We start from the raw sequence: 25507 nt of genomic DNA on the forward strand, positions 1-25507 counted from the left end.
GTGGAAATAGTGGGTGACTTTATTTTTCTGGGCTCCAAAATCACTGCAGATGGTAATTGCAGCCATGAAATTAAAACATACTTACTCCTTGGAAGGAAAGTTATGATCAACCTACATAGCCTATTAAAAAGCAGAGACAATACTTTGCCCACAAAGGTCCGTCTAGTCAAGGCTATGGTTTTTCCAGTGGTCATGTATGGATGTGAGATTATAAAGAAAGCTGAGCACCAAAGAATTGATGCTTTTGAACTGTGGTGTTGGAGAAGACTCTTGAGAGTCCCTTGGACTGCAAAGAGGTCCAATCAGTCCATCCTAAAGGAGATCAGTCCTGGATGTTCATTGGAAGGACTGATGTTGAAGCTGAAACTCTAATACTTTGGCCACCTGATGCAAAGAGCTGACTCATTGGAAAAGACCCTGATGCTGGGAAAGACTGAGGGTAGGAGAAGAAGGGGATGACAGAGAATGAGATGGTTGGATAGCATCACCGACCTGATGGACATGGGTTTGTATGAACTCTGCGAGTTGGTGATGGACAGGGAGGCCTGGCATGCTGTGATTCATGGGGTTGCAAAGAGTCAGACACAACTGAGCGACTGAACTGTACATGTTATTTTACTTTTTCTCAGATGGTTGTTTGATCAATACTTCTAAAATGTTTGTTTTTCACCCACACCTTTGGCATGATTTTCGCCACACCACATATCACATATAACCCGGCAGTTCCCAAACTTTATCCCATCATATGAAAATAATAACATTTGTTTGACTCACTTGGGGTCACCCAGCAGGGTGCTCAAGAGCCAAAGTGATGGGAAAGAAGAATTCTCACTGGCCCATTGCACTCAAGCCCCCAGTGAGCCCAGGAGGTCTCTAGGAACCCATCTTGTAACACCATCCTCACAGTTGGGGCAGGAGATTCCAAATACTTTGATTTGCCCAATAGTATTTATTAAAATTACTTTACACACTATGTTTATAGCTAACCTTGTCCTAAGGACTAATATTTATGAAATCCCAGGTACTATCATCTAATTTTTGTTGTTGTAACAAACAAAAAATGACCTTAAAAATCCCAGTGGTTTAAAACAATGTGGATTTATTCCTATCTTGTGCTTCGTTGTTTATCTGTTCCCAGAACTTCTGTTTTGTGTTGTCATTACTCAGAGACAGGCTGAAGGGTCTTCTCCTATCTGGAATGTTCCTGGTTGCCCGGTTAGTGGGAGGATGCTATGGTGAATTGCATGTTGATTTATAAAGACTTCTGCCCCAAGTTTCATCGGCCAAAGAGGCTCTCTTGCATAATGAACATCAAAGCTGTGAGGAAATGCCATCCTTCTGTACGTCTGACAGGAAGAGACTGAAATGTTGACAATCTGCCCTAATGACTATTCTCAATTTCCTTTTTATTCTCTGAATATGATGCAGGCCTTAGCGTAAGGGAGTCTACATAACTGATTACATACCAAAAATAAGAATTGATTTTTATAAAAGCAATATTCAGAATACAATAATGCTATATCAGCCTGGAAGTACCAAGGCAGAGAAATATAGACATAACTTTGCAGTAAAATCATGGATATAATCTGCAACATCAATATCGTACCTGGATTAGCTTTACTTTTCAGTGTTTTTATCCATCATGTACATACTCTAAATTAAAGTTTCAAAATTCTAAAACGTCTTTAAAATAATCATTCCTGAAAGCGTTCAGCCATGTTTTTAAAGAGTCTGTAATCTTTTTAGCTGAGAGTGGGCTAATGCAGGCAAAAGTATGCTGTTGCTCCAGCGCATTTCATTGAGCTATGACATCTCTCTCTGTGGCGGATGCAGCTGCCCTGCGGTCCCATGGTGGGTGTAGTACAATCACAGTCTCTTCACTGTCTTACCCATAATATTGCTACCAGTCCTCTGATGTTCCCACCTTGCAGAACCAGCATATTACATCTAAGTAAACATCTAGTGTCAGCCAGAGTAGTCTGAATGGTTAATAAACCGTAAGTCACCTGACAAAGCCATATAGGTTGGAACAAAAGAAAAGGATACAAGATACCTTAGAGGAGAATTTCCTAAAAATGGAAATGAAGTCAGGATAATGTCTACAGTCGAAAAAAGGCACTGGCATGACATCACATAGCAAAATATCCAGATATTTTACTGAATGTTCTGCTTTTCATTTGGATGTCTTAATGTGCCCCTGACTCATTCCCTGGAAATTACATAAAAATAGCACATTCTCTATCCCACATATAGTGTGTCTGCACTGACAGGTGGCAGGTGGGAAGACAACTCTAAAAGGAATGTATCCCTATATTTCTAAATGCCCTGTGGCATACCTTGATGATACACAGTATGATTCAAGAGATGTGCCCTAAATCTTCAATATGGCAGCCAATTTCCATTCCATACACATAGCAGATAGGAAGTGTAGAGACCTGATAGACCATGCATCTTTCAACCTGGTAATTGCAGCTAGATTAACAAAAATATTTTAAAACAGCCAATAATTATAAAAGCATTCCTTGCCATTGCATAATTATTTAATAAACCATATAACATACAACTGTTATTCCGTCACAGACGCCCTCTTCACACTGCACCATATGGCTAATGGCTTCAACTGCGCATCACACCATACTGAGAATTCCTTCTCATCATCCTGTATTGGCTACAGACTCAGTTTGTGGCTAATGTGTGTGTTACCCTTTCACTGCATGTTTATTTTATGAGATGGTGGCGTTTGTTTTATTGCTGATGCTGAAAAGATAAACTGCTCTTTTTAAAATATAACTAGAAAATGACCTCACTATTAATTTTCCAAGGTAGATCCTAAAATATAATTTCTGTTATCTTTTCCCCAGTTGTAATTCCAAATGCTAGCCTTTTGTATATTGATCAGTGTCCACAATGAGAGTCTATATTTATTATAATGTCACTAGTAAATGTAAAATGTGAAATTAAATTACCTACGGGCATCATTTGAAAACATTTAACTAGTAGATTTCTCCTATCTACTGCAGGGTGATGGCTAGGCTCCAGGAGCCTCAAATAACTTAGTTTCAGAATTCGACACGGAGTCTCCAGGAGCAACTCAGTGAGCCTCTCAGAGCAGCTTCCTACTGAATATCAGTATATGTCAGGGTATTCCAGATACATGTCTTCAACACGCTGTTTTCTAAATGAATACTAGCTATGTAATACTTATTTGGGGGGTTGAGGATTAAAAAAGGAAAAATATCAGTCTGAAAAGTAGCACAAGTAACTTAATTTAAAAAATCAAATATTTTGTTAATTTATTCAGATTTGACAGGCATCTAGACTGACTGATTTTTTTTGTTTTTTAACTTTCCAGACCAGATGTTTTGGCACTGGTCTTCGACTGTAAAATGATTTGGATGGGAGGGATAAAATTATCCCTGGGGCTAAATAGACTTAGCTGAACCACAACAACAAAAGCAAAAAAAGTGTAAAGCACATGATCAGCAACACACTCTTTTTACCTAAAAGTGAAAAAAGAAATGTGAGAAAATACATTTTGTTTTATTTTGGGTTTTTAAAAAAATAGAGGTTCAATTTCATATTAGGAAAGCCCATTTCTGGTTGACAAATTTTCTGTTTCTAAACATTAAGAATGTTGCAAGTTAGGGGGAAAAAAATGTTTACCCTCTTTGAATTTAATCAAATTTGTTGATGGCAGAAATTAGCATGACTAGTGCTTAGCAGAAAATCAAGATGATTACTCCTAACATGTCCCTGCTTTAAAGAACCCAAAGCATTCATTTTGTATTCTAGCCAAAATAACTTTATAACAATTTGACTTCTGCCATATTTCAAGGATAAGCAGAATAAGTGGATATGTTTTCCTTGTTCAAAAAGGAATCATTTAACCATGAGACAAATTTGGTTTAGTTTGAGGTATCATCTCCATATTCACAAAAAGTCATATATAAAACCATAGAATTAGATGGACAAAGCTGTCTCAGATTGAAAGTCAAAATAATGCTAGTATAATTTTCCCGTATTCAACAGAGCATTCTTACTTGTATTAGGCCACCAAATTGCTAGATAAAATTATATATGTTTCTGTATTTTATGTGTTTCTGTATAGTCAATCCTAAAACTCAAATATATCCAGCTTTTATAAGCAGGATTCCAAATGAATCTTGGTTCACTCCCAGTTAGTTATAACATTTCACAAAGTCTTTGAAATTAATCACTGATTAAGTTTTAAACTCTAAAAAAAAATGAAAATCACAGACACCAATATTATAAAGCTAATCCATACTACCTATTAAAGAAGCACTTATTTCTTTCATAACTATTTCCACATGATTCCTACTACCAAAAAAAAAAAAAAAAAGTGCTTATATCTCTATTCCAAATCACTTTTTTTCAATCACAAGGCGATGGCACCCCACTCCAATACTCTTGCCTGGCAAATCCCATGGACGGAGGAGCCTGGTGGGCTGCCGTCCATGGGGTCGCGAAGAGTCGGACACGACTGAGCAACTTCCCTTTCACGTTTCACTTTCATGCACTGGAGAAGGAAATGGCAACCCGCTCCAGTGTTCTGGCCTGGAGAATCCCAGGAGCAGCGGAGCCTGGTGGGCTACCGTCTATGGGGTCGCACAGAGTCGAACATGACTGAAGCGACTCTGCAGCAGCAGCAGCAGCAGCAGCAGCAGCAGCAGTTTTGTTAGATAGAGCATGTTCTGCTTCATATATAGATGAGCAGTGGAGACATAGTTTTCTCAAGTGGCTCAGTAGTAAAGAATCCGCCTGTCAAGCAGGAGACATGGGTTCGATCCCTGGGTTGGGGAAGAGCTCCTGGAAAAAGAAATGGTAACCCACTCCAGTATTCTTGCCTAGGAAATCCCATGGACAGAGGAGCCTGGCAGGCTATCCCGTCCATGGGGTTGCAAACCCCTGGACACAATTTAATGACTAAACAGCAAAGCAGCAGTCAGGACATGATTTTAGACTAGGATCTTCCATTTTTATGAAGCTTTGCTGTTTTCTTTTCAACTAGCTATTAATCTAGCAATGATAAGTTTTTTCGGGTTTTGGTTTTGGGTTGTTTTTTTTTTTTTTGGTAGCCTAAGATGAAACTTCCTAAGGATTGCCTTTATTAAGTGTCAACTTCCTCCCTGGCTCTTTGCTTAAAAGAATAAAGGAAATCTTTGGTTTCTTTTTCTTTTTTTCCTCCCAGTGAGCAAGAAGAGAGCTTGCCAAAAACAAATCCCATATAACAAATAAAAGTTTGGGTGACTTGTCATCGGGGATGGTTTGTTTATTCCAATTTCTTTGCTTTACAAGACAAAAGATGACATTTCTGAGATGGCTAGAGGAGCACCCCAGCTGATTTAACTACCATGAGTCCCTACCACTTCACTGGGCTATTGCCTAACATTTGTAAGGCCTGGCATCTTGGCACCATATAATTTCATTATGCTTGATCCTATAGAGAAGCCGGGTGTGCAAGGGCACCAGGATGCCCATAGTAAATCAGCTGTTTCAATGCACCTAATAGTACCCTGGTGCCCAGGAAGTGTTAATTCACTTCACATGAGTGAACAGTCTACTTGCAGATAGCAGTTTACCCACCCAGGCTCACCATAGGGTTGGCCCATTATTAATAAGACTTCAGCCTTTGTTCAATTTTATAATGGGCCTTGCCTTGGAGATGCCATTTTCAAAGGTATTGCTTTCTAGTTTGACACATGGATATCAAAATCTATTTTCTTTTAATCAAGTATAGAATAAGAACACATTTCAATGAGAACATTCATTTATAACACAAGGCAAATTTACAATAAGTTCTTGGGTTGCTTCTGATTCTTTTCCAAGATTCCTCAGGCATTTCTAGTAAATGACACCTGGGGAAAAAATAGGCCCAACATGCTATACTCGCCTCTGAATACTGTATACAAACTCACACAAAGAAAAACTACTGGGCTTTAATTGCTTGTTAATAAGTTTTTTTAATTGACCTACTCTAGTTTGGTGTATTCTGTGTTATCTTTTGCTTGTTTTATCCAGAGGCCATGCTGTGATATTGCCTCAATGAACCAAAGACACAACCTGGATATGTGTAAACTAAAACAGTTGGTATTTCCCTCTCCTGAGGATTTTTGTTCTTTGCAAAGCTACTAAGAGATTTTTGAAAAAGACACTGGAAAAACTCAAAGTTAAAAATAAGAAAACATTCATTACCATAGATTACCTCACATTTTTGCAAACTTATCCCATTTCCTCAATTATGTGATTAACATATTTTACATCTACATTTTAACAAGGATACTTATTTTCAAAGCCTACAATATTTTAGTCATCAATAAGTTTTTAGCCTTTTTTGTTATTTTAGAGAAAATTAGATTTTTCTCAAAAGCAGACATCCAAGCCAATAGGTTACAACAGTGTTAACACACAAATTCTTCCATGGGTTTTAAACTTAGAAAAATGGCATTTTCTGTCCACCTCAATTAGAGAAGTTATTTTGTATAATAGAGTACTCTGCCAGGTAATGTACCGTATTTTCTATTTGAATTTGCACCATATTTTATCTACTTGCATATTGCTGTGAATATATCTGCAGCAAACACTCATTCTTTAGGAGATGTATTTCCAAGGACAGTATAATATGGGGAAAATGCAAAATCTGTCTGAGATGGGAAGATGCCCAACTGTGAGGAATGTGAGAATGGAAATATATGAGGTGTGACAATAAAGTAATAAAACTAATTTCCTTGTGTGGTTCATAAACTAGCTCTAAAGTCACTCCCATGAATGGAGTTCCAAAAATGTTCTGAGCACTGGCAAACCTACAAAATCAGCTCATCAGATTCCCAATTCCAGTGCTAAAAGATATAGCACACTTTGGGGCATTAACATTTCTCTGTGTTTGAAAAATATACATATCCACTTACAAGCCTTACTTTATAAAGTTTATGGATGTAATCTTATTGAAATTCTATGACAAACTTCTTATGAATTTCTTTGAGACACTTGACAAAGCTTTAAAGCTCCAAATATTTTCCACATAAATAATCACATTGTTTATAGCTGCTGCTGCTGCTGCTGCTAAGTCGCGTCAGTCGTGTCCGATTCTGTGTGACCCCATAGACGGCAGCCACCAGGCTCCCCCGTCCCTGGGATTCTCCAGGCAAAACACTGGAATGAGTTGCCATTTCCTTCAATGCATGAAAGTGAAAAGTGAAAGTGAAGTCACTCAGTCATGTCAGACTCTTAGCGACCCCATGGACTGCAGCCCACCAGGCTCCTCTGTCCATGGGATTTTCCAGGCAAGAGTACTAGAATGGGGTGCCACTGCCTTCTCCTAAATTATTCCTGCTGCTGCTGCTGCTGCTGTTAAGTTGCTTCAGTTATGTCCGATCCGATCCTGTGCGACCCCATAGACGGCAGCCCATCAGGCTCCACCATCCCTGGGATTCTCCAGGCAAGAACACTGGAGTGGGTTGCCATTTCCTTCTCCATTGTTTATAGCATGTTATAGCATATTCTGATGAGGTGAGTTTATCTAACCTGAATATCAGGAGTATGAATAGTTGTTTACTGTGAAAAAAAAAAATTAAGAAACTTAAGAAGTAAATGTAGAAGAATCCATCAAGAAGTATCAGTGGTTCAAGGAGAATCCCAACATGCAAGAAGGTTTTCCAAAGAGCAGTACAAATGAGTGAAAAGTAATAATATATCTCTTCCTAATAACTATACTCTGAAGTGACTTCAAATAGATTGTATATTAAAATTTTAAAGTATCATTTCACGGCTCCTTTGAATTTGTGGAACTAAACCTTAACACTTAATTAATACTGATCTAACTAAGGAGGGAGGTAAGTATCACAATTTTTGTCAAGCAGAAGAGGTACTTCATTCACATTTTTTACATTTGATAAATTCACATTTTTTACATTGGATAAAACTACTTTATGAAATTGCTTCTTTGTCTGAAGATGAATTTTCTTCCACATTTTTTTACATTAATTGCTAATAGTTTCATTGTGTAAGTTCTCCTTTAAATAAAGAAAAGCATCAGATGACTTAGAAATTAGGTGAGAAATTAGGCTTTTGATAATATCCAATTCAATAACAGTCTTCCCTGGTGGCTCAGGTGATAAAGAATCTGCCTGCAATGTGGGAGACCTGGGTTCGATCCCTGGGTTGGGAAGATCCCCTGGAGGAGAGCATGGCAATCCACTCCAGTATTCTTGCCTGGGGAATCCCCATGGACAGAGAAGCCTGATGGGCTATATAGTCCATGGGGTCACAAAGAGTCAGACAGGACTGAGTGACTAAGTACAGCAAAAAAAAAAAAAAATCATTTCTTAGTCACTGGAAATGTTAGTGAAGGATCGAAACCAGTTATGTTGAGGTCATATGTTTGATGAATCATGTCAAAGAGGGGACTTTTTAACTTATATGTGTGGTTATTAAAAGAAGAAAACCCAAACCCAGAAAAGTGGTTTACCCAACATCTCATTGCAAGTCAACAGAGCCAGAATTCCACTTCAGCTTTATAAGCACTCTGTAACCAACCATTTTCTGTTCTGCTTATATGAACCAGTCACATTTATAAAAATCAGGTTCTTCCTCTCTGGAAGGGGCAGTTGGTCATGGCCAGTAGCAGAGTCTCCTGGCCACTAATTAGTTTACTAGTTACAAAATGAGCTGGTTGTGATCCTCACTGGTACTGGCACACAACCTCAAAATAGGGCTACCAAAGCCCAGCCCACTGTAGAGAGACGTGCTGTTTTCTCTACACATGGACACCTGACAAAAGGGGTGAAGGTGAGCTGAAATCCAGCCTGTGTTCTGTGTTATGGTTCACCTTATGCATCATGTTGGCTGAATCTTGGTGCCCTGATATTTGGTCAGACATTATTCTGGATATTTCTGGAAAGGTGTTTTCTTAGATATGATTAATATTTGAATCAGTGGATTTTCAGTAGAGCAGTTTACCCTCTATCATGTGGCTGGACCTCATCCAACCAGCTGGGACTTAAATGCAACGAAGACTGACTACCCAGAGAAGAAATTCTGCCATCAGACTCCCTTTGAACTTGTAACAAAAACACTTCCCCAGTCTCCAGCCTGGCAGTCAGACATATCAGATTCTGGACTCACCAGGCCTCTACAATTGTGTGAACCAGTTCCTTATCTCAATCTCTGTGTGTGTGTATGTGTGTGTGTGTGTGTGTGTGAATACAGGTGAGCACACACACAACTACAAGGTATATGTGCGCTCAGTTGTGTCCGACTCTTTGCGACCCCATGAACTGTAGCCCACCAGGCTCCTCTGTCCATGCAATTCTCCAGGCAAGATTACTAGAGTGGGTTGCCACTTCCTCGTCCAGAGGGTCTTCCCAGCCCAGGGATCAAGCCCACATCTCTTGTGTCTCCTACATTGGCAGGCAGATTCTTTACCACTGAACTAACTGGGATCCTAATAATCCTGTTTCTTTCTTGGCTAGTACACTTTATTCATCTAGACACTCTGTTCACTAGTCTAGGTGTTCAGTTCAGTCGCTCAGTCGTGTCCAACTCTTTGCAACCCCATGAATCACAGCACGCCAGGCCTCCCTGTCCATTACCATCTCCCGGAGTTCACCCAGACTCATGTCCATCGAGTCAGTGATGCCATCCAGCTATCTCATCCTCTGTCGTCCCCTTTTCCTCCTGCCCCCAATCCCTCCCAGCATCAGAGTCTTCCAATGGGTCAACTCTTCGCATGAGGTGGCCAAAGTACTGGAGTTTCAGCCTTAACATCATTCCTTCCAAAGAACACCCAGGGCCGATCTCCTTCAGAATGACTGGTTGGATCTCCTTGCAGTCCAAGGGACTCTCAAGAGTCTTCTCCAACACCACAGTTCAAAAGCATCAATTCTTCGGCGCTCAGCCTTCTTCACAATCCAACTCTCACATCCATACATGACCACTGGAAAAACCATATCCTTGACTAGACGGACCTTTGTTGGCAAAGTAATGTCTCTGCTTTTAAATATGCTCTCTAGATTGGTCATAACTTTCCTTCCAAGGAGTAAGCGTCTTTTAATTTCATGGCTGCAATCACCATCTGCAGTGATTTTGGAGTCCAAAAAAGTAAAGTCTGACACTTTCCACTGTTTCCCCAGAGGCCATCAGAGGGCAGACACACTGAAACCATAATCACAGAAAACTAGTCTAGGTGTAAGAAGCACTTATTTATAACCTTCATAAAGATACACTACAGGCTAACAAAAGGCCTATTTTTCTTTCATTGTCACTTTAAGAAACTAAGAACGGTATTATTACCAGTGGCACAAATCAAAGAGAGCATATCCCATGAATTCTGTCAGATTTGGAGAATTATTTGATTTTTTTCCTTTACACTTGTTGAAAGAAAGAAAATATGATAGCATCTCTCAAAGAAGAAATTCCAAACTTAAAAAACAAAGTGAGAAGAAAAGAGCTACCTTTTTATCTCTGAATCACAAGTTGAAAACAATTCCAGGAAATAATCTCCCAGACATTGCTCAAGAAAATTACTAACCAACTTAAATACAGCTTGCTGCTATCCACAGTCACTCCTCACAAATCACCAGTCTGCATCAGTAGAAAGTCATTGGAGGGGCCCCGACTGCTTCTCAGAAAAACTTTTCTGTATATCTATATTTTAAGTCAGAGCATTCCAACCACACACCCAAATTTAAAGCAAATACATTACCCAGCTTCATGTGAGGCAATAAGACAAAGCAGAACCAGAACACTGATTTGATGTATACAAAATACATATTTACAAACTATGATTTATCACACATGAATATAACTGTATACCTCCTTAAAATTTCATTAAGTGTAAACAATACCTAGGTCAGAAAATTTTACAGAAGGGTATAATTACATTGACAACTTAAAAAGAAGTTGTAAACTGAAAACTTTTGTTGACAAAGTTCATGAGTGTTTCTTCCCTTTCTATGGGTACTTATTTATGGTGGCATAAAATGCATAAAATTTGCCATCTTAATAGTTTTAAGTATAACAACATGCATATTGTTGTGCAACAGATCTCTGGAATTTTTCATCTTGCAAAACTGAAACACTCTATCCATTGATCAACAACTCCCTTTATCCCCTGTCCTCAAGCTCTGGCAATTTTCATTCTACTTTCTAAGAGTCTGACTACCTTGGGTACCTCTTGTAAGTGTAATCATGCCATTTTATTTTTTTTTTGACTGGCATACTTCACTTAGCATAAGGTCAAGGTTTATTTATTTATTTATTTATTTGTAGCATACAACAGTATTTCCATTTTTAAGGCTGGTCACTTGCATATGTATATTGGAGAAGGAAATGGTGACCCATTCCAGTATTCTTGCCTGGACTATCCCAAGAACAAAAGAGCCTGGAGGGTTACAGTCCTTGGGGTCACAAAGAGTTGGACACAACTGAGCAGCTAACAGAGAAATATATATATATATAAATATGTATTACACACACACATATTTTCTTTATGCATTAATACATAATGGTCATTAACTTTGCTTCCACCTCTTGATTATTGTAAATAATGATATCAGTTCAGTTCAGTCACCCAGAAAAAAAATTAGGGTTAGGGTTAGGGTTGGGGACTAAGGCACGCTAGGCCTCCCTGTCCATCACCAACTCCCAGAGTTCACACAAACCCATGTCCATTGAGTCAGCGATGCCATCCAACCATCTCCTCCTCTGTCATCCCCTTCTCTTCCTGCTCTCAATCTTTCCCAGGATCAGGGTCTTTTCAAATTAGTCAGCTCTTTGCATCAGGAAGCCAAAGTACTGGAGTTTCAGCTTCAACATCAGTCCTTCCAATAAACACCCAGGACTGAACTCCTTTAGGATGGACTAGTTGGGTCTCCTGGCAGTCCAAGAGACTCTCAAGAGTCTTAACCAACACCACAGTTCAAAAGCATCAATTCTTCGGTGCTCAGCTTTCTTTATAGTCCAAATCTCACATCCATACATCACTACTAGAAAAACCATAGCCTTGACTAGATGGACCATTGTTGACAAAGTAATGTGTCTGCTTTTTAATATGCTGTCTAGGTTGGTCACAACTTTCCTTCCAGGGAGTAAGCGTCTTTTAATTTCATGGCTGCAATCACCATCTGCAGTGATTTTGGAGCCCAGAAAAATAAAGTCAGCCACTGTTTCCACTGTTTCCGCATCTATTTCCCATGAAGTGATCAGACCAGATGCCATGATCTTAGTTTTCTGAATGTTGAGCTTTAAGCCAACTTTTTCACTCTCCTCTTTCACTTTCATCAAGAGGCTCTTTAGTTCTTCTTCACTTTCTGCCATAAGGATGGTGTCATCTGCATATCTGAGGTTATAGATTTTTCTCCTGGCAATCTTGATTCTAGCTTGTGCTTCCTCCAGCCCATCCTTTCTCATGATGTACTCTGCATAGAAGTTAAATAAGCAGGGTGACAATATACAGCCTTGACGTATTCCTTTTCCTATTTGTAACCAGTCTGTTGTTCCATGTCCAGTTCTAACTGTTGCTTCCTGACCTGCACACAGGTTTCTCAAGACACAGGTCGACAGAATGTGGTCCACTGGAGAATGGAATGGCAAACCTCTTCAGCATTATTGCTTTGAGAACCCCATGAAGAGTATGAAAACGCAAAAAGATAGGACACTGAAAGATGAACTCCCCAGGTTGGTAGGTGCCCAATATGCTACTGGAGATCAGTGGAGAAATAACTCCAGAAAGAATGAAGGGATGGAGCCAAAGAAAAAACAACACCCAGTTCTGGATGGAACAGGTGATAGAAACAAGTTTTGATGCTGTAAAGAGCAATATTGCATAGGAACCTGGAATGTTAGGTCCATGAATCAAGGCAAATTGGAAGTGGTCATACAGGAGATGGCAAGAGTGAATGTCGACATTCTAGGAATCAGAGAACTAAGATGGACTGGAATGAGTGAATTTAACTCAGATGACCATTATATCTACTACTGTGGGCAGGAATCCCTTAGAAGAAATGGAGTAGCCATCATAGTCAACAAAAGAGTCCAAACTGCAGTACTTGGATGCAATCTCAAAAATGACAGAATGATCTCTGTTCATTTCCAAGGCAAACCATTCAATATTACAGTAATCCAAGTCTATGCTCCGACCGGTAATGCTGAAGGAGCTGAAGTCGAACAGTTCTATGAAGATCTACAAGACCTTCTAGAACTAACACCCAAAAAAGATGTTCTTTTCATTATAGGGGACTGGAATGCAAAAGTAGGAAGTCAAGAAACACCTGGAGTAACAGGCAAATTTGGCCTTGGAGTATGGAATGAAGCAGGGCAAAGGCTAATAGAGTTTTGCCAAGAGAATGCACTGGTCATAGCAAACATCCTCTTCCAACAATACAAGAGAAATCTCTCCACATGGACATCACCAGATGGCCAACACCGAAATCAGACTGGTTATATTTTTTGCAGCCAAAGATGGAGAAGCTCTATACAGTCAGCAAAAACAAGACCGGGAGATAACTATGGCTCAGATCATGAACTCCTTATTGCCAAATTTAGACTTAAATTGAAGAAAGTGGGGAAAACCACTAGACCATTCAGGTAGGACCTAAATCAAATCCTTTATGACTATATAGTGGAAGTGACACATAGATTTAAGGGACTAGATCTAATAGAGTACCTGATGAACTATGGATGGAGGCTCATGACATTGTACAGGAGACAGGAATCAAAACCATCCAAGAAAAAGAAATGCAAAAAGCCAAATGGCTGTCTGAGGAGGGCTTATAAACACCTATGAAAAGAAGAGAGGTGAAAGGCAAAGGAGAAAAGGAAAGATATACCCATTTGAATGCACAGTTCCAAAGAATAGCAAGGAGAGATATGAAAGTCTTCCTCAGTGATCAATGCAAAGAAATAGAGGAAAACAATAGAATGGGAAAGACTAGAGATCTCTTCAAGAAAATTAGAGATACCAAGGGAACATTTCATGCAAAGATGGGCATAATAAAGGACAGAAATGTATTGACTTAACAGAAGCAGAAGATATTAAGAAGAGGTGGCAAGACTACACAGAAGAACTGTACAAAAAAGATCTTCATGACCCAGATAATCATGATGGTGTGATCACTCACACTCACCTAGAGCCAGACATCCTGAAATGTAAAGTCAGGTGAACCTTAGGAAACATCACTGCGAACAAAGCTAGTGGAGGTGATGGAATTCCAGTTGAGCTGTTTCAAATCCTGAAAGATGATGTGTGAAACTGCTGCCCTCAATATGTCACCAAATTTCAAAAACTCAGCAGTGGCCACAGGACTAGAAAGGGTCAGTTTTCATTTCAATCCCAAAGAAAGGCAACGCCAAAGAATGCTCAAACTCCCGCACAATTGCACTCATGTCACATGCTAGTAAAGTAATGCTCAAAATTCTCCAAGCCAGGCTTCAGCAGTATGTGAACCGTGAACTTCCAGATGCTCAAGCTGGTTTTAGAAAAGACAGAGGAACCAGAGATCAAATTGCCAACATCCACTGGATCATTGAAAAAGCAAGAGAATTCCAGAGTAATTATATAATGAACATCAGTTCAGTTCAGTCACTCAGTCATGTCCAACTCCTTACAACCCCATGAATCGCAGCATGCCAGGCCTCCCTGTCCATCACCAACCCCTGGAGTTCACTCAGACTCGCGTCCATCGAGTCAGTGATGCCATCCAGCCATCTCATCCTCGGTCGTCCCCTTCTTCTCCTGCCCATAGATATGTAAATATCTCTTCAAGATCCTGTTATCTATTCCTTTGACATATACCCAGAAGACAGATTGCTGAATCACATGGTAATTCTACTTTTAAGTTTTTTTGGAAACTCTAAACAGTTTTTCACAGTGGCTAAACAAATTAACATTCCCACCAATAGTACATGAGAGTTCAACTTTTCCCACATCTTCACCATCACATGTTTTTTCATAGTGGTCAACCTAACAGTTATGAGATAACATCAGCATTGTTTTGATTTTCATTTCCCTGATTATTAGTTTTGTTGAGCTTCATTTCAAATGCTAGTGGACCATTTGTATATATTATTTTGAAAATGTCTATTCAAATCCTTTTTCTATTTTTTAAATAGCATTGCTTTTTTGAGTTTTAGAAGTTGCTTATAAACTTTGAATATTAACCCCTTATCAAATATATTTTTTTGAATTTTCTCCCATCCTGCAAGTTACATTTTCACTATTGATTGTTACTTGTTCTGGAAAATTTTTTAAATTTGACATAATCATATTTGTCAAATTTTGCCTTTGTTATCTGTGCATTTTTTGGTCATATCCAAGATATCACTGAAAAATCCAAGAGTATGAAGTTTTCCCCTTATGTTTTCATCTAGGCCTTTTATATTTTCAGGTCTTACATTTAGGCTTTTAACCACTTTGAAGTATTATTGTATATAGCATAAGGTAAGGACCATCCTGGAATGTGAAGTCAAGTGGGTCTTAGAAAGCATCACTACGAACAAAGCTAGTGGAGGTGATGGAATTCCAGTGGAGCTATTGCAAATCCTGAAAGGTGATGCTGTGGAAGTGCTGCATGGAATATGCCAGCAAATTTGGAAAACTCAGCAGTGGCCACAGGACTGGAAAAGGTCCGTTTTCACTCCAATCTCAAAGAAAGGCAATGCCAAAGAATGCTCAAACTACTGCACAATTGCACTCATCTCACATGCTAGTAAAGTAATGCTCAAAATTCTCCAAGCCAGGCTTCAGCAATACGTGAACCGTGAACTTCCTGATGTTCAAGCTGGTTTTAGAAAAGGCAGAGGAAACAGAGATCAATTGCCAACATCTGCTGGATCATGGAAAAAGCAAGTGAGTTCCAGGAAAACATCTATTTCTGCTTTATTGACTATGCCAAAGCCTTTGACTGTGTGGATCACAACTAACTGTGGAAAATTCTGAAAGAGATGGGAATACCAGACCACCTGACCTGCCTCTTGAGAAACCTGTATGCAGGCCAGGAAGCAACAGTTAGAACTGGACATGGAACAACAGACTGGTTCCAAATAGGAAAAGGAGTCCATCAAGGCTGTATATTGTCACCCTGCTTATTTAACTTCTATGCAGAGTACATCATGAGAAACGCTGGACTGGAAGAAACACAAACTGGAATCAAGATTGCTGGGAGAAATATCAATAAGCTCAGATATGCAGATGACACCACCCTTATGGCAGAAAGTGAAGAGGAACTCAAAAGCCTCTTGATGAAAGTGAAAGAGGAGAGTGGAAAAGTTGGCTTAAAGCTCAACATTCAGAAAACGAAGATCATGGCATCTGGTCCCATCACTTCATGGGAAATAGATGGGGAAACAGTGGAAACAGTGTCAGACTTTATTTTTTTGGGCTCCAAAATCACTGCAGATGGTGACTGCAGCCATGAAATTAAAAGACGCTTACTCATTGGAAGAAAAGTTATGACCAACCTAGATAGCATATTCAAAAGCAGAGACTTTTCTTTTCCGACTAAGGTCCGTCTAGTCAAGGCTATGGTTTTTCGTGTGGTCATGTATGGATGTGAGAGTTGGACTGTGAAGAAGGCTGAGAGCCGAAGAATTGATGCTTTTGAACTGTGGTGTTGGAGAAGACTCTTGAGAGTCCCTTGGACTGCAAGGAGATCCAACCAGTCCATTCTGAAGGAGATCAGCCCTGGGATTTCTTTGGAAGGAATGATGGTAAAGCTGAAACTCCAGTACTTTGGCCACCTCATGCGAAGAGTTGACTCATTGGAAAAGACTTTGATGCTGGGAGGAATTGGGGGCAGGAGAAGAAGGGGATGACAGAGGTTGAGATGGCTGGATGGCATCACTGACTTGATGGACATGAGTCTGAGTGAACTCCGGGAGGTGGTGATGGACCGGGAGGCCTGGCGTGCAGCGATTCATGGGGTCGCAAGGAGTCGGACACGACTGAGCGACTGAACTGAACTGAACTGAACTAAGGACCCTACTTCATCAATTTGCAATGGATGTCCAATTTTCCCAACATTGTTTTTAAAAGAGACTGCTTCCCATTGTGTAACTTTTTCACTTTTAAAAAGACTATTTGACTAAATACACAAAGGTTTATTGCTGGACTCTCTTTTCCTTTCCATTGCTCTATATGTCTGTCTTTATACAAGTAATATATTGCTTTGATTATTTTAATTTTGCATTAAGTTTTGAGTCAGAATGTGTGAAGTCTCCCATTTGCTTTCCTAGTCAAAATTGTTTTGGATTCTCAGGGTCCCTGGTGATTCTATATGAATCTCAGGATAGATTTTTCCATTTCTATAAAACAATGCCACTAGGATTTTGATAAAGATTGCATTTTATCTATAGAAGGCTTTGGATAGTGTGGATATTTTAACAACATTAAGTCTTCCACTTTCTACCATAAGGGTGGTGTCATCTGCATATCTGAGGTTGCTGATATTTCTCCCAGCAACCTTGATTCCAGCTTGTGCTTCCCCCAGTCCAGCATTTCTCATGATGTACTCTGCATAGAAGTTAAATAAGCAGGGTGACAACATACAGCCTTGATGTACTCCTTTTCCTATTTGGAACCAGTGTGTTGTTCCATGTCCAGTTCTAACTGTTGTTTCCTGGCCTGCATATAGGTTTCTCAAGAGGCAGGTCAGGTGGTCTGGTATTCCCATCTCTTTCAGAATTTTCTACAGTTTATTGTGATCCATAAAGTCAAAGGATTTGGCATACTCACTAAAGCAAAAATAGATGTTTTCCTGGAACTCTCTTGTGTCTTTGATGATCCAGCAGATGTTGGCAATTTGACCTCTGGTTCCTCTGCCTTTTCTGAAACCAGCTTGAACATCTGGAAGTTCACGGTTCACATATTGTTGAAACCTGGCTTGGAGAATTTTGAGCATTATTTTACTGGTATATGGGATGAGTGCAATTGTGCGGTAGTTTGAGCATTCTTTGGCATTGCCTTTCTTTGGGATTGGAGTGAAAACGGACTTTTCCAGTCCTGTGGCCACTGCTGAGTTTTCCAAATTTGCTGACATATTGAGTGCTGCATACCAGAATGGTCTAGTGGTTTTCCCCACTTTCTTCAATTTACGTTTAAATTTGGCAATAAGGAGTCCATGATCTGAGCCACAGTCAGCTCCCGGTCTTGTTTTTGCTGACCGTATAGAGCTTCTCCATCTTTGGCTGCAAAGAATATAATCAATCTGATTTTGGTGTTGGCCATCTGGTGATGTCCATGTGTAGAGATTTCTCTTGTGTTGTTGGAAGAGGGTGTTTGCTATGACAAGTGTGTTCTCTTGGCAAAACTCTATTAGCCTTTGCCCTGCTATATTCTGTACTCCAAGGCCAAATTGCCTGTGAAAAGTTGGCTTAAAGCTCAACATTGAGAAAACTAAGATCACTTCATGGCAAACAGATGGGGAAACAGTGGAAACAGTGGCTTAATTTATTTGGGGGGGCTCCAAAACCACTGCAGATGGTGATTACAACCATGAAATTATAAGACGCTTACTTCTTGGAAAGAAAGTTATGACCAACCTGGACAGCATATTAAAAAGCAGACACATTACTTTGTCATCAAAGATCCATCCAGTCCAGGCTATGTTTTTTCCAGTAGTCATGTATAGATGTGATATTTGGAGTATAAAGAAAGTTGAGCATCAAAGAATTGATGCTTTTGAACTGTGGTGTTGGAGAGGACTCTTGAGAGTCCCTTGGATTGCAAGGAGATCCAACCAGTCCATCCTAAAGATTAGTCCTGGGTGTTCATTGGAAGGACTGATGTTGTAGCTGAAACTCCAATACTTTGGTCACCTGATGCAACGAGCTGACTCATTTGAAAATGATCCCACCCTGATGCTGTGAAAGATTGAGGGCAGGAAGACAAAGGGTGAAATGATTGGATGGCTCCACTGATTCAATGGACATGAGTTTGGGTAGACTCCAGGAGTTGGTGATGGACAGGGAGGCCTGGCATGTTGTGATTCATGAGGTCCAAAGAGTCAGACATGACTGAGCAATTGAACTAAACTGAAATTAACTGAAATCTTACACTCCATGAAAATGGGATAGATATCTGTTTTTATTATCTTATATAATTTCAGAAATATTTTGTATTTTTTGGAGCATAAGTTTTTCACCTTTTAGTCAAGTTTACTTCTAAGTGTTAATATTTTATTATTTTTGATGTGCTTATAAATGGGTTGTTTTTATTAATTTTCTTTTCAGACTTTTTTTTTATTTTATAAGAAACAACTGATTTTTGCATGTTGATTTTGTATCCTTCCATTTCACTGAAATTGTTGATTCATTTCAAGTTCTTTTTTTAAAAACCAATTCTTTGGGATTTTCTATATACAAGTATTTGTGCTGTTGTTCAATCACTAAGTCATATCTGAATCTTTGCAACCTCATGGGTTGTAGCACAGCAGGCTCCTTTGTCTTCTGTTAACTCAGGGAGTTTGTTCAAATTCATGTCCATTGAATTGGTGATGCTATCTAACCATCTTGTCCTCTGCTGCCCCTTCTCTCTTTGCCTTCGGTCTTTCCCAGCATCAACATACATCAGCATAAATTATTACATCAGCATATAGAATTATATCATCAGCAGATAATGGCAGTCTTACATCTTCCTTTACAATGTAGATGCTTTTATTTTTTTTCTTGCCTGATTAGTCTGGCATGGATTTCCAGTACTACATTGACAGGAAATGATGAGAGTAGACATCCTTGGCTTGTTCATAATTTTAGAGGAAGATATTTCAGTTTTTAACCATTGAGTTTGTCAACTACAGTCTTTTTGTATATGATTATTATGTCAATTTAATTTCTTATGTTTCTAGTTTGTTGAGTGCTTTTACTATAAATGAATGTTGTCAAATACTTGTCCTTCGTTAATTAAGATGAACATGTGATTTTATTCTTTATTCTTTAATATGGCACATTACAATGGTGATTTTCATATCCCAAATCATTCTTATATTCCAGGAAAAGACCCACTTTGTCACAGTGTATGATACTTTCAGTACATTTTTGAATTTGACTAGCTAGTATATTGATGAGAATTTTTGCATCTATGTTCATCAGAGATATCAGCCTGTAATTTTCTTTTCTTATAGTATCTCTGATTTAGTATCAGGATAATGCTGGTCTCATAAGAAAGAGCTTGAAAGTGTTCTCTCTTAAATTTTTCAGAGTAATTTGAGAAATATTTATGTTAATTCTTCTTTAAATGTTTGGTAGAATACATCAGTGAAGCCATCTATTCCTGGGCTTTTCCTCATCAGGAGGCTTTTTTATTACTAATTCAATTTCCTTTCTGGTTATAGTTCTGTTCTGATTTTGTATTTCTTAATGATTCAGTCTTGCTGGGATAGGTTAGTTTAATTTAATTTATTGTTCTTTTCTTAGTTCCTTGAAGTCTAAGGTTAGATGTTCATTTGTGATTTTTTAAATGTAGGCATTTATTGCTATACATTCCCTTCTTAGTTCTGCTTTTGCTGTATCCTGTAGGATTTCATATATTGTGTTTCCATTTTCATTTATCTCAAAACATTTTATTTCTTTTGTGTTTTCCTCTTTTATTCATTAGTTTATCGAGAATGTGTTTAAGTTTTCCCATACTTGTGCATTTTCCATTTTTCTTTCACTATTGATTCCTAGTTCTATTCCATTGTGGTCAGAAAAGATATTTTGTGTGACTTAACTCTTCCTAAATTTGGTAATACTTGCCTTATGTCCCAGTTTGTGACTTATCTTGGAAAATGTTCTGCGCATATTTGAGAAGAGTGCTGCTATAAAACAGTGTTTTCCGTATATGTCCCTTAGTGACAATTGGTCTACACTTGTTTAAGCTCTCTCTTTCTGCATTGATTTTCTGTTTCTTCCATCCATAATTAAAAGTTAGATATTGAAATTTCCTATTGTTGCCTTCTTATTAAATTCTATCAATGTCTAAATACATTTGGGTACTCTGGTATTAGGTGAATCTATATTTATACATATTATATTTTCCTGGTGAATTGATCTTTTGATTATTATATAATGTCCTTCATTGTCTTTTGTAACAGTACTTGACTTAAAATCTAATAGTCTGATATACGTATGGCCACTCTGCTCTCTTTCATCACCATTTGCACAGCCTATCATCTATCTTTTCACTTTCAGACTATGTGTCCTTATATCTAAAGTGAGTCTCTCTCTATATTAAGCAGTTAATAACAGATCTTATGCAGATGACCCACCCTTATGGCAGAGTGAAGAGGAGCTAAAAAGCCTTTCGATGAAAGTGAAAGAGGAGAGTGAAAAAGTTGGCTTAAAGCTCAACATTCAGAAAACGAAGATCAGGGCACCTGGTCCCATCACTTCATGGGAAATAGATGGGGAAACAGTAGAAACAGTGTCAGACTTTATTTTGGGGGCTCCAAAATCACTGCAGATCGTGACAGCAGATCGTGACTGCAGCCATGAAATTAAAAGACACTTATTCCTTGAAAGAAAAGTTATGACCAACCTAGATAGCATATTCAAAAGCAGAGACATTACTTTGCTGACTAAGGTCCGTCTAGTCAAGGCTATGGTTTTTCCTGTGGTCATGTAGGGATGTGAGAGTTGGACTGTGAAGAAAGCTGAGCCCTGAAGAATTGATGCTTTTGAACAGTGGTGTTGGAGAAGACTCTTGAGAGTCCCTTGGACTGCAAGGAGGTCCAACAAGTCGATTCTGAAGGAGATCAACCCTGGGATTTCTTTGGAAGGAATGATGCTAAAGCTGAGACTCCAGTACTTTGGCCACCTCATGTGAAGAGTTGACTCACTGAAAAAGACTTTGATGCTGAGAGGGATCGTGGGCAGGAGGAGAAGGGGACGACAGAGGATGAGATGGCTGGATGGCATCACGGACTCAATGGACGTGAGTCTGAGTGAACTCTGGGAGTTGGTGATGGACAGGGAGGCCTGGCGTGCTGCGATTCGTGGGGTCGCAAAGAGTCGGACACGACTGAGTGACTGAACTGAACTGAAGGATCTATAGGGAAAAAATAAATTAAGACCAAAGTTAGCAGAAAGAATGAAATAATAAAGATGAGAGATGAAACACATAAAATGAAGACCAAACAAACAAAAGGATCAATAAAACTAACAGCAATTTCTTCAAAAGAAAAAATTGACAAACCTTTATCTAGACTAAAAAAGAGGCTCACATAAATAAAGTTAGAAATGAAAAATGAGACAATTGATTATACAGAAATACATAGAATCACAAGAGACTACTAAGAACAATTGCATATCAACAGATACATAACCTGAAGAATTGAACAAACTTCTAGTTATAGACAACCTCCCAAGAATGAATCAAGAAGAAATAGAAAGTCAAAGCAGACCAATAACAACTAAAGAAAGTGAATCAGTAGTCAGAAAACTCCAGGACCAGATAGCTTCTCTGGAGCATTCTACATAAAATTTAAAGAAAATTTAGCACTAACGTTCAAACTCAAGTTATCTAGGAGGAGGGAACACTTCCTAATTCATTCCATAAGACCTGAATAACTTTGGTAACAAATAAAGATAAGGATACTACAAGAAAACTATAGATCAATATTTCTGATGAATATATATGCAAATATTCCCAGCAAAATATTTTAAAACACATTAAAAGAATTATACACAAGGATTAAGTGGGAATCATCTCTGAGGTGCAAAGATGGTTCAAAATATGCAAATCAATAATTGTAATACATAACATCAATAAAATTAAAGGTAAAAATCACACGATTTTATCTCAGTAAGTGCATAAAATTAAAAGACGCTTACTCCTTGGAAGGAAAGTTATGACCAACCTAGATAGTATATTCAAAAGCAGAGACATTACCTTACCGACTAAGGTCCGTCTAGTCAAGGCTATGGTTTTTCCTGTGGTCATGTATGGATGTGAGAGTTGGACTGTGAAGAAGGCTGAGTGCCGAAGAATTGATGCTTTTGAACTGTGGTGTTGGAGAAGACTCTTAAGAGTCCCTTGGACTGCAAGGAGATCCAACCAGTCCATTCTGAAGGAGATCAGCCCTGGGATTTCTTTGGAAGGAATGATGCTAAAGCTGAAGCTCCAGTACTTTGGCCACCTCATGCGAAGAGTTGACTCATTGGAAAAGACTCTGATGCTGGGAGGGATTGGGGGCAGGAGGAGAAGGGGACAACCGAGGATGAGATGGCTGGATGGCATCACCGACTCGATGGACATGAGTCTGGGTGAACTCTGGGAGATGGTGATGGACAGGGAGGCCTGGCATGCTGCGATTCATGGGGTCGCAAAGAGTCGGACACGACTGAGCGACTGAACTGAACTGAACTGAACTGAAGTGCATAAAAACTATTCAACAAAATATCCTTTCCTGATTTTTTTTAAAAAATCTTAACAGACTGGGTTTAGAAGGAGCATAACTCAACATCATAAAGTCCATATACAACAAACCCATATCTAATATTTTACTCAATTTAAAGAAATGGAAAGTCTTTCCTCTAAGATTAGGAACAAAGCAAGGATTCCACACTCAGCACTCCTTTCCAGCATTCCATTATAGCTAGAGCAATTAGACCACACAAATAAATAGAAGGCATCTAAATTAGAAAGGAAGAAATAAAATTGTTGTAATTCACTAGTGAGGTGATATGATCTTATATATTAAAAAATCGCAAAGAATCAGTTGAAGAACTGTTGGAATTAATCAACAATTTAAATAAAATGATAGTATACAGATCAACAAACAGAAATTAATTGCATTCCTTTACACTAAGGATGAAACATCTGAAGAAGAAATAAAGCAAGCTGTCCCATTCACAATAGCACCAAAACCAATACTTAGAAATAAATTCAACCAAGGAAGTGAAAAATCTGTACAAGAAAACTATAAAACTTTGCTGAGAGCAATAGGAGAAAACAAACATATAGAAAGAAAATCTGTGTTTGTGGATCAGAAGAGTTAATATTGTTAAAATTTCCATCCTGCCCAAAGTCATCTACACATTCAATGCAATCCTCATCAAAATACCAGGTATTCTTTACAGTAATAGAAGAAATACTCTTAAAATTTGTGTGTACATATCAATGACCCAGAATAACCAAAGAAACACTGAGAAAAAAAAGAACAAAGACAGAGATATCACACTTTCAGATTACAAACAGCACCACATAGCCATAGCAATAAAAACAGTATGGTACTAACATGAAAATAGACACATTGACCAATGGAATTGGAAATAGGGCTCAGAATTAAACCCACACATATACAGTCAACTAATAATTGGAAAAGGAGCAAAAAAAAAAAAAAGCAATGGGAAAAGAATAGTGTCTTCAACAAATATTACTGGGAAAAACTGGAGAAACGAATGCAGAATAATGAAATTGAACCGCTATTTCACACCACTCACAAAATTAAGTTAAAATGAATCAAATATTTAAACATGAGACCCAATACCATAAAACTAAAACTCCAAGAAGAAACATCAGGGAAAATCTCATCAATGTTGGTCTAGACAATAATTTCAGAGACAGGATGCAAAAACACAAACTATAACAATAAAATCAATTTTTAAAAAAGCTCTATCTAATTCAAAAGTGTCTGTACAGCACAAGAAACAATTATCAAAAGAAAAAGTTCAGAATGGAGAAAAATTTTGAGAACCACATATTTGATAAGGTGTTAATATCCAAAATATATAATGAATTTAATCAACTCAATAACAAAAAATTTATGATAACAAAGTGATAACTACATAGACATTTCTTCAAAGAAGACATCAAAATGATCAACAGAAACATACACAAATGCTCAACATCACTAATCATCAGGGAAATGCAAATCAAAGCCACAATGAAATATCACCTCATGTATGTTAGGCTGGCTATCATGAAGAAGACAGGAGACAAGAGCACTGGAAAAGACATGGTAAAAAGGGAACATTTATATATTGTTGGTGGGAATGTAAATTGGTCCAACCACTGTGGAAAAGAATATGGAGAGTCCTCAAAAAATTAAAATTAGATCTACCATATGATCCAGCAATTCCGCATCTGGGTATATAACCAAAGGAAATAAAAACAGGATTTCAAGTTGTTATAGGCACTCTCATGTTTATTGTAGCATTATTAACAATAGCCAAGATAAGGAAACAATTTAAATGTCCATCAGTGGATGAATGTAAAAAGATGTGATGAATATACAAAATGGAATATTATTCAATCATGTGAAACACTGGTGGACTTGAACACTTTACGCTAAGTGAGATAAATCACAGAGAAAGACAAATACTGTATGATATCACTTATGTGTGGAATCTAAAAGAGTTAAATCTCTAAAAATCAGAGTAAAATGCTGGCTGCCAGGGGAAAGGGGAGATAAGAGTGATGGTGTTTAAGGGTACAAAACTTGTAACAAGTGGTAAATAAACCATAGAGCTCTAATGCACAGTATAATGAGTATACACAGTAATACTGTACTATAGT

This window comes from Oryx dammah, unplaced genomic scaffold (genome assembly GCF_014754425.2).
Source record: "Oryx dammah isolate SB20612 unplaced genomic scaffold, SCBI_Odam_1.1 HiC_scaffold_2, whole genome shotgun sequence".
Classification (NCBI taxonomy): Eukaryota; Metazoa; Chordata; class Mammalia; order Artiodactyla; family Bovidae; genus Oryx; species Oryx dammah.